The sequence below is a fragment of the Micrasema longulum genome, unplaced genomic scaffold (assembly GCF_059751315.1).
Source record: "Micrasema longulum isolate JH-2025_06_02 unplaced genomic scaffold, ASM5975131v1 h1tg000087l, whole genome shotgun sequence".
In the NCBI taxonomy this organism is placed as follows: Eukaryota; Metazoa; Arthropoda; class Insecta; order Trichoptera; family Brachycentridae; genus Micrasema; species Micrasema longulum.
The window spans coordinates 549824-559527 of NW_028277293.1; the positions used below are offsets into that span (position 1 = coordinate 549824).

General features: G+C 30.7%; 1 long non-coding RNA gene across 3 annotated transcripts; it reads right to left on the reverse strand.

Annotated features, from left to right (window-relative positions):
* Positions 1 to 2673: 2673 nt before the first annotated feature.
* LOC148284802 (uncharacterized) lies at positions 2674 to 4650 on the reverse strand. Of its 3 annotated transcripts, none has more exons than XR_015823798.1 (4): positions 4575 to 4631; positions 3828 to 3905; positions 3177 to 3361; positions 2674 to 2986 (listed from the first exon to the last, which is right to left on the reverse strand). It is a non-coding gene; the product is annotated as an uncharacterized LOC148284802 (long non-coding RNA). The 3 variants fall into 3 exon arrangements; XR_015823802.1 differs by having other exon boundaries at positions 3130 to 3361; positions 4575 to 4611; XR_015823801.1 differs by lacking the exon at positions 3828 to 3905 and having other exon boundaries at positions 4575 to 4650.
* Positions 4651 to 9704: the final 5054 nt, after the last annotated feature.

Here is a 9704-nt window from a genome sequence, read left to right on the forward strand (position 1 = left end):
GCCCGAAACATTGTTGATAATGGGTCAAATTTAAAATTTTTGACTTGTCATTCTATGGAACTGAGCCATCGAAAAATATGAGCTATAAACATTTTTTACTATCAGCACTTGGTCGGAGGGTCATTCAGAATCTTACAACTTCAACGTCATACGGCACAATTTTATTATTATGGAACAAGAATTTCAGTTAACATTTTGATAATAACGTAAATCATAAATATGAGGCACACATTTTTTTAACGGAATAATTGTATGATACGATGATAGCGTTCTAAAAATAATCAAATGTATTTTTTTTGTTTTGATACATAGAAAGATTTTTAGTTGAACTTTTATTTATTTATTATTTAATATATTTTTAGTACGCATTAGTGGCACATTCATTATGTTTTTAAATACTGCTTTTTTTAATGTATGAAGTTGTTTTTTGTTTTGGCGATCAACTTATGAATGAGTCCGAAAGTGGAAGCACGCATATTATTAAAGAATACTACAAATGAAAAAATATTACACAAACACAAATTTCAATGAACATCTGGACAATTCAATATTATATTAATTATACATAAATTATGATTATTGTGAAGTAAATAATGAATGTCGGAAAGCCACCAAGAGATGGACCAACCACATTATCCAGGTAGCTGGTGGTGCCTGAGTGCGGAGGGGTCAAGGCTGAGACGAGTGGACGGAATTGGAATATCCAGGGCCGCAATTACAAACGCTATCTTCATCGGTATTTACCGAGACGGTATACTTAACTTTCCTGCTATCTCTATCTACCTCGGTATGCTCTACCGACCTGTCGATACATGTTTTCATTACTTCATCTCGGGCGTCGTATTCAACCAATAAGGGTCTCCGAAACGTTACTCCGCGTCCAATATGAAATTAAAATTAAAGTATCTATTTTTCGTATTCCAAATAAGATTCTGTGATAAAAAACCGCCACTTGAAAACATTTTGGCAAACTGCTTTGGCTTGTGTTTAACCAACAAAGAAGGTTTTCTTAATAGTGGATCAAAAGTTGATATTCTTTTTTAGCGGCCAATGTTTGATGTAATTATTGGTTCGTAATGTTTTTTGCACCACAACAGGCCAGGAGGACCGATCGCAATGGTAAATCACAGAGAACCCTCCGTGTGCGAGTCAAAAGACTTAGCGATTTAATTACGAAGGCCGCCGATAATAATCAAAACTAATGTTACTTCTTCTACGCAGTCTCAATCCTGGAGATTGCAGCAAAGTCCCGCATCTCGTCTTCCACTGGACTCTATTCCCGGCAGCCCTCTTCAGCTCTCCATAAGAGGCGCAGCTCAAGTCCTTGCACGCTCGTTCCGAATGCTCCCGTCGGGACCTCTGCGATTTGTGGCCCCAGCCATTCCCTCTATTACCTTTATCATTTATCATGCAGGAAACCCTCATGGCGCATAATGTGGCCGATCCATTGGGCTCGCCTTTAACAGTTACCTATATTAAATTCTTTATTGGAAATGTATTTTTGTTATTAGTATTGGTGTAATTGCGATTTGGTCACGAGAAAGAATGATAATATCCAACGTAAACTCTCCATACGATTTTCCAAACACAATGACAGAGTTAAATACAATTAAAAATTGCAGTTAATGAAAATTAATCCTTTTTTTAAGTTACTCGATTTACTTGCTTTTGGTCTTTCTATCCCCATTTTTTGAAATTATTGCCATTCAGAGTCTAATTTTGTACGTGTTTTATCCACTAAAAATTAAGAGCTCATTAGGCATGAAACCTTTTTCGCTTCCGGCGAGCGCTATACTACCGTTTCGAGCAAAAAGGTAGTAGGTATCTGGCTAAAATAAAAAGTGTGTTTTTTAATGCCATCTGATAAATAATTGTAATCCTTCTAAACAACTAACTCTAATAAATACATCTAAAATTGAAATTAAAACACGGTTTTTATATTATACGGTAAAATTCCAATTACATTAAACCTCAATATTTTCAAAACATTTTAAATTTTGGTTACGTCTTGCTTGGAACGGCAGTATAATCCATCTTACCTTTATCAAAAGTCATTCTGTACTTAACATTCATTCTGTACATAACTTTTGACTAAATAAATGGTATCTTTTCACAGCTCTTTCGGTAGCATTATATTATAATAACTTTTTTGTACGTTTCTCTCTTTGCTACAATAACGAGTTTTTCTGAATGAATTTCACTATTTATCTTGCATTTTTATCTACAAAATCAATCCGTATAAGGGTTTTTTTGAAACATTTGTGTCTTTTATCGAAATCCATGTCTTCTTTTAATAAGTAAAAGTAAAGTAAAGCTAACCAACTCAGGATCTTCTTTTCGAATTGTATAAAAAGTGTCCCTTCTGATGAATAGTACTGAAGTCAAATTTATCCAATGTTTTCATAGGGTGACTTTTTATAGTTTTGCCTGGAGTTCAAAATTTACTCCCATTTACTTGTTCACCTTGATATATCGCCTGATGGTAATTACTGATTGACCTACAAGCAAAAAGTACAATATTGTTCTACGTAAATAAAATCAAATTATAAAACATTTATTCCTGTTTGCAACCATTGAAACAAATCGCAACATTGTTCAATTTAGTGCCGAAAATCGGCGTTAATGTGTTCTGTTGGCAAAACAGTGAAAAAGGTACAATAAGGTGCTACACAGTTACGTTAAATTAAATTTTAATTAAATTATAAGCAAATTTATTAGAAACTGCCTATCCTCACTAAGTAAAGTTATAGTTTAAATTTCTAGGCTCACGACAAATTCTCGCCATTTTATGTTTTGACTACTGAATGAACCCATGCAGTCGGTTAAGTGACTTTTTCTTTAACTTGACTTGTTTCCATGAAATCCAACTTCTCCCCATCTGAGACTGTTGATCACTGTGGATGGTAACTCTTCTAGGTGGATCTTCATGGGATTCTGCATCCTCTCGAAGATTGAGATGACAGACGGGAGGAAGATATCCTCGACCCTGAAAAAATCAGTAGACAGTTGTTTTACATTGCTATTTTTATTATACCTAATTTTTGACGTGTATATTAATGTAGGAAAACAACCATTTAAATTTGTAAAAAGGAATTAAATTATTTCTTAAATATTATTAAATTGTATTACCCTATTATTGGGAATATGGAAGTCTAGGCATTTACAGGGCTTATTACCTGTCATTGACTGGTTTAAGTAACCACTTTACACACTGTGTAACATTCACCATTCTGCCTATGTTTTAACATCTACATTTTCTCAACTCTTCCATCTGTTAACTTTTGTGAAAGTAAAAGAGTTGAAACCTTTGTCATGTGGGTGAGATTCATCCAGTGGAACCAATTCACCTACTAGGCAACGCCTGAAAACAATTTCCTAATTTGTATACTTGTTTTACCAGTTAGTTTATTCAACAATATTTTGAGTATGTCCAAATGTTTGCAAACTGGCTTGATTTCCTCTCTAGGGAGTTATTTGGATCTAAATTTGTTGCAACAGAGAGGGACAACATTTTTGAGAAGGCCATATAGAAGTCTAGGCATTTATAGATGTTAAAACATAGGCAGAATAGTTAATATTATACAGTGTGTAAAGGGCCCATTTAAACCATCCAATGACAGGTAATAAGCCCTGTAAATGCCTAGCCTTCCATATTCCGTTCTCAAAAATGTTTTTCCCTCTCTGTTGTAATAGTTTGCAAACATTTGGACATATTTAAAATACTGTACATAATAAATTGTTATTACTAACATTTTTCAAAATACCAAACAATATTTAAATAGTTTGTTTATTGGAAAATCACAAAGATAAAATAATTTTGACCAAACCTGTGTTTGAAACGCCTGAGAAAATATTTTAACAGGAGAACATGAAACACTTGGTTGAAATAAGGACACGCCTTTCGCCTGCAAAAAGCACTTTATTTTATGAAATTTACTGAAATTATCATAAATTGTCTTTGATAATTAAACATAATAATAATGTTCAACTCATTTTGCCTTAGAAAATGTAACGTTAACATTTAAACGCATTTACAGTGATTTTCTGACATTACACTCAAAACAAACAAAGCACATTTCTGAGCACAAAGAAAAGGATGAAAAAGTATCAGGAGAATATGAATTTCAACGCAAAACACTGAAAACGCCCTGTGTATCAAAACATCACTTTATTTTTCAAAACAATTTGGCAAATTCTTTAACGGTGTAGTAATTATTATTTTTTTTATTTTAAAATTATAAAAACTCGAAAACACTACAAAAAACAATAATTCCTGTGCCAACTTGATTCGAATTTGATCTAAAAAGTCTCGTCGCTGCGAACTATCATGGAACGCGTGAAAATGTATCAGGAGCCTATGAAACCGAGGATATGTAGTAACATTCGTATGCAGACAAAAAGTAGCACTGAAAACGCCCCTAAATCACGTTTATTTTCAGAAAACACTGCAATACTCTGTATTTATTTTATTATAAACAATGATTATGAGGTTATCAATATTTTTAGATTTTTCCAAGCCTATAAAACTAAAAAGACAACTAAAAAAACAAAGATTCGGGTCAAAAAACACTAACTTCACTCGAAATTTTCGTCTCGGCTGCGAACACTCGTGAAACACGAGAAAAAGTATCAGGAAATCATGAAATCGAGTTCGTAGCTAATGGGGAAATCTGTATCCAGACAAAAAAGTTGCCCGCAAAATGAAGGCTTTTTGTAATAAAATATATTTTTCGTTACAATTTCAAAAGCATAATACATAAAATTTCGAATCTTTTTGACTATTTGTCTCCAACTGCAGATTTCCTATGCACAATTTATTGATAAATTTTGTGCGCAGGTCAAGATTTTATAGGGTTTACAAATGCATCAAAATAAATAAATAATTCATTTAAAGATTAATTCAGTGAAAAATGTTTGCAACGATGAAATTCGATTTTCGTTATTTGCCTGTTTGTACCGGATCAATTCTTTTTATCCTTAAATATATTTTTTTTAAAATTAATTTTTATTTTTATTTATTGAAGAAAAACAACAGTTGTTATATAAGAATAAAAAATATAAAAAATAGTACATACATCCAGTTAAAGTTTTTCACAAATATAATGAGAGAACATGTTACACAGTAAAGAGAAAAATAATATATTATATAAGACATGAGAAAAAAAAAAGAGCTCGAAAGAAGGTTAAGGGATGAGGAAACAGAGTGGAGAAGAGAAATTTTCATAATATAGTTGACCAATTCAAAATTATGATATCATAATAAAAAAAAACATATTTAAATGAACATAAACGTATTACTCACTGACAAATGTTTCATTTTACAGTGTTTCAAAAAGTTTTTTTTGAAGTCACAAAATTTTATATTAAAAATATCTAAATGGGGACAAAGTAAATTAAATTTGGAGCAGCTACGATAAATAAACGAGTTTTGAACATAATTTTTTTGGGCAATGAATTATAAAAAAATGAACTTGTTGTGTTGACTTTACGGGACAATTGATTGAAATACGCTCCAAGGGATATGGACTATCGATAAAATTGTTTAAAATTTTGAAGAGGAAAGACTGATTAGAAATGCTTCTACGTTTAGTAAGGAAAGTTAAACTATGAAATGAAGAAGAGTCTTCATACGAGTCACAATATGTAAGAGATTTACGATCCAGAAGTTTAAGCAGTCTATTATGTATATATTAATAACCCTCAATGCAACAAGTAGGAAGTAAAGTATAATTTATTTCTTGCACCATTTATACTAGTCATGTTGAAATTTGCAAACCACGTATTTCGATATTTATTATTTCAAGGTTTGTGAACAAAAAACAACAATGTAAACAAAAATAAATTTTTAAAACCATTTTCTTGTGACCTGTGACCTTGTGACTAGCAAGTGAGGGAAAACTTACACCGGATGCCTTTGACGGACGTCACAAATTCTTACGAACCAACCAATTATATAGTGTTTATTTATTTATTTATTTCATTTTATTTGGGATTTTTACAGCTATTACATAAACAAAATAATTAGAAAAATCTTAACAACACTAAAGCCAATTAAAAAAATCCACTGTAAATATAATGACACATAATATATAAGAAAAGAAGTTTAGTAATTTTATTTGTGTGACGTTTGTATTCATGTGTATGTGAATGTGTGTATGCGTGAATGAATGGGGGAGAGGATACATGTGCGTGTGGGAATGAAAGAGGGAGAGGGTGCGTTTGTATGGGTGCGTAAGTATGAAAATAATATATTTGCTTAAAACTTGTAAATTGTATTAAAAATGGTACAATAAAGAGCTCAGTAAAAAGTTAGAATAGTGTTGTGATAGATTTCCGGTTTACGGGAAGCCAGTTTACTAATCCACTGACCTCATGGAAGAGAAATTGTGAAGTCACACGCGGAGTATTTTCGAAATTACAAAACTTCAAAAAATCACAGCGCTGATAATACGATACACAAATTATTCTTTAAAAATTTTAGCTTCGTTCGACATTCTCTCAACAAATTAAAAAAAACACTGAACTTTCTCGTTGGGTAGCCTTAAAATATTAACAGGTTGTATTCGGAAACTATTCGGCATTAGAAAATATTGTCGTGAATCAAAAATATTTAACTATTAATATTTTTAAATAATTATCCTAACACGTATGATTACAATAATTTTTAAATTCTGATACATTTTTTTAAAGTTCGTTTTTAATTAAAATATTTTCTTAATATAATTATGAACAAAATTTTGCGGCTCCCTACAGTACTGCCCCCTCTTGTGATGTCCTGATACAAATATGTGTATTTTCCATACCAGACGATGCGATGTTTGCAAATCAAAATATAAAATAGTTTACTTCCCCTCCATAGAAGTCGTTCCTATAGATACCCCCTATTCATGTTCTCCTGATACCATTGACATTAATTTTAAACGAACGAGGCCAAAGAGGTTATGGGTGTGCAAAACGCAATTAATACCTGAGTAGATGGATATAAAACGTATTAGGTATAGTGTAAACTATTTAAATAAAAAAACTTTATTTAAAGCAAAAAAAAGCTAACAAGGACAATTTTAAAAATAAACTGTAAAATAATATCAAATACAACGGAGAAGGAAGTATCTAAGTCCAGGCAAGGCTTATGGGTGGTTTAAGTGGCCACTTTACACACTGTAATAGTCACCATTTTGCTATGCTTGAACAACCATATTTCTTCGATTCTTCCATCTGTTTATTTTAAGGAAGCTGAAACATTTATTTTTGTGAAGATATTTACTTAGTTAAATTTGTCACATATTAGGAAACTCGTATTGTCTAAAAACATATTTTAATTTTCATACTTCATCTTTGACCAGTTTGTTTAATTATTATACAATATCATCACACCTTAGGGGGTATCCAGTCTGTTGTCTACAATCTATGAACAAACTCAAAATATTGAATTAAATAATAGTTTGTCATTGATTGCTCAGACATATTAGTGTTAGTACTTTTATTTATTATGGTTCACAAACAATAAACAATACATTGGTATAATAATCACAAATTGTTATTTTAGATATTGTTCATCAAATATATGTGAACACAGGATGCCCAAATAAAGAAAAATTGGCTAGCTTAATTGAATTCTATGACTGTTATAAAAGTTATTACAATAAAGTATTACCAACGGGTTGTTACAAATTATGTAACCTAACTAACATAAGTGACTATTTGATTAGTGTTCCTATAATTATTTAATGTATCGTTAAAGATATTAATATCAGCGTTACTTTCTACATTATTATACAATCTTAACATACGTGATATAATGCATTAAAGTGCGCCATATTATTATTGAAAGTTGGAAGAAAAAATGTTGTAATATAACATAAGAGAGTACAGAGCGTTCGAGTGTTAAATTACCCTATATTAATGTATTAGTGTCTGTCGGTGAACCAAGTAAACACGAACATTCGTTGGTGTTAGTATGCACACTAGAATAATATTATTTATATGAAAGTAGTAAAAACTGCAACGAAAACAAAATAAAAGAGAAAAAATAAGAAGAAAACATAAATTACACGAGCAAAAAATAAGTCTATGAAATTTTAAAATTAAGATAATAAATGAATATAGAATGATTCTATATCGAAATAAAAAAAAAAGTGATTTTTATTGGAACACGCTTTTAAATTATATGATAGCAGATGAAATATTTTAGGAATTAAAAAAGTTTATTTCATTTTTAAATAGAATTAAAATATGTATGTGACTAATAAAAAAAAAATCTTTATATTTGGATTAATGAAATATCCCAATTACCAATGTCGAAATAATATAATATATTTCACCTTGAAAATTTGTTTAAAAAAATAAATTATTTGTTATAAAATATAACAAAACAGTAGTAGTTCAGTGGCCAAGTACATTTGACCTTGCAAAATGTCATGCTGTTTTTAATATGTTGTATGCTTAGAGTATGTATATACTCTAAGGTTGTATGCATGTACCTAGGGCCTTAGTAAAAGTTTTCTAATTTGGCAAGCCTGTGCACGCGTCAGTATGACCACTTTTTGATCTTTTTGCTCAACAACTCTTTACTCGTGCTTTTAACGAAAAAAATATTTGAGTTTTTTTTATGAAAGGCATTGTGTTTTTGTTATAGTTTTCCCAAACACTCTTAAAATAATTGAGCTTAAAAGGTCTATATTTCAGTATGTATAAATAAGGTTTAGAAAGATATCTCCTACCGGTAAATTGTAGGAAAGTTTGTGTTTAAAAAAAAAAGTCTTTAAATTTTTTGTAGAACGCACAAGTAAAGAGTTGTTGAGAAATATCATAAAAAGTGGTCATATTGACGCGCGCACCGGATTGTCAAATTAGAAAAGATATTAACAACATATCCGAAATCCAAACCAGCATGACCTTTTGCAAGGAAACCCCCCCCCCTTTTTACGACCTGGCCAGTGGGCTATAGGTATCTAATATTTTTTTTATCTGAGTGATATTAAACTTTCTTGGATTTAATGGTATTACATTTTGATCGACGAGAATACGAAAAAAAAGTGTATTTATTGTAAGCAACTGTAATAAATAAATAAATATTACTTTCAAGCTTTAAAGGCATTGAAACGTTGCTGTATCATTTAAGTATTGGCTGAAGAACTAAGGGATAATCGCATGGAAAAAAGGTAAGTTTAATTGAAAAAAATCATAGAAATGCGCAAAACAGATTGCTTAAGCTTTTGTAATGCAAAGTATTTTGCTCATTTTTATGAAGAATTAACAATAATCTTTTTTTATGCTACTGACAGTAAATGCCCGTACAAATTAAATAATAATTCAGAACTTTTTCATGCTTTATAACTTAGGGTTACTTTTTTGTGACGTTTTACTATCAAACATCTTACCTTTCATGAAATTGGTCGTAGGGAGTCAGAAAAGTTGATGCATGCCGCGGATTGGAGATTCTTACTGGATATTGAAAATAAAATATGAAAATAAAGAATAATTTATAAAAAAAATGTATATAAAATGGCAATCATGAAGTTTTGCATTAGATCAAATAAATTGTCTATGTTTTATGAATGTATGTATATGTATATGTATGTGTATGCGCACAGGTGTATGTACGTGTATGCGTATGTCTGTATGTCTGTATGTATATGTATCAAAATGTGTCTACGAGTAAGTTTATATTTCATTAGTCTATGCTTTTTATTAACTTGTAAGCT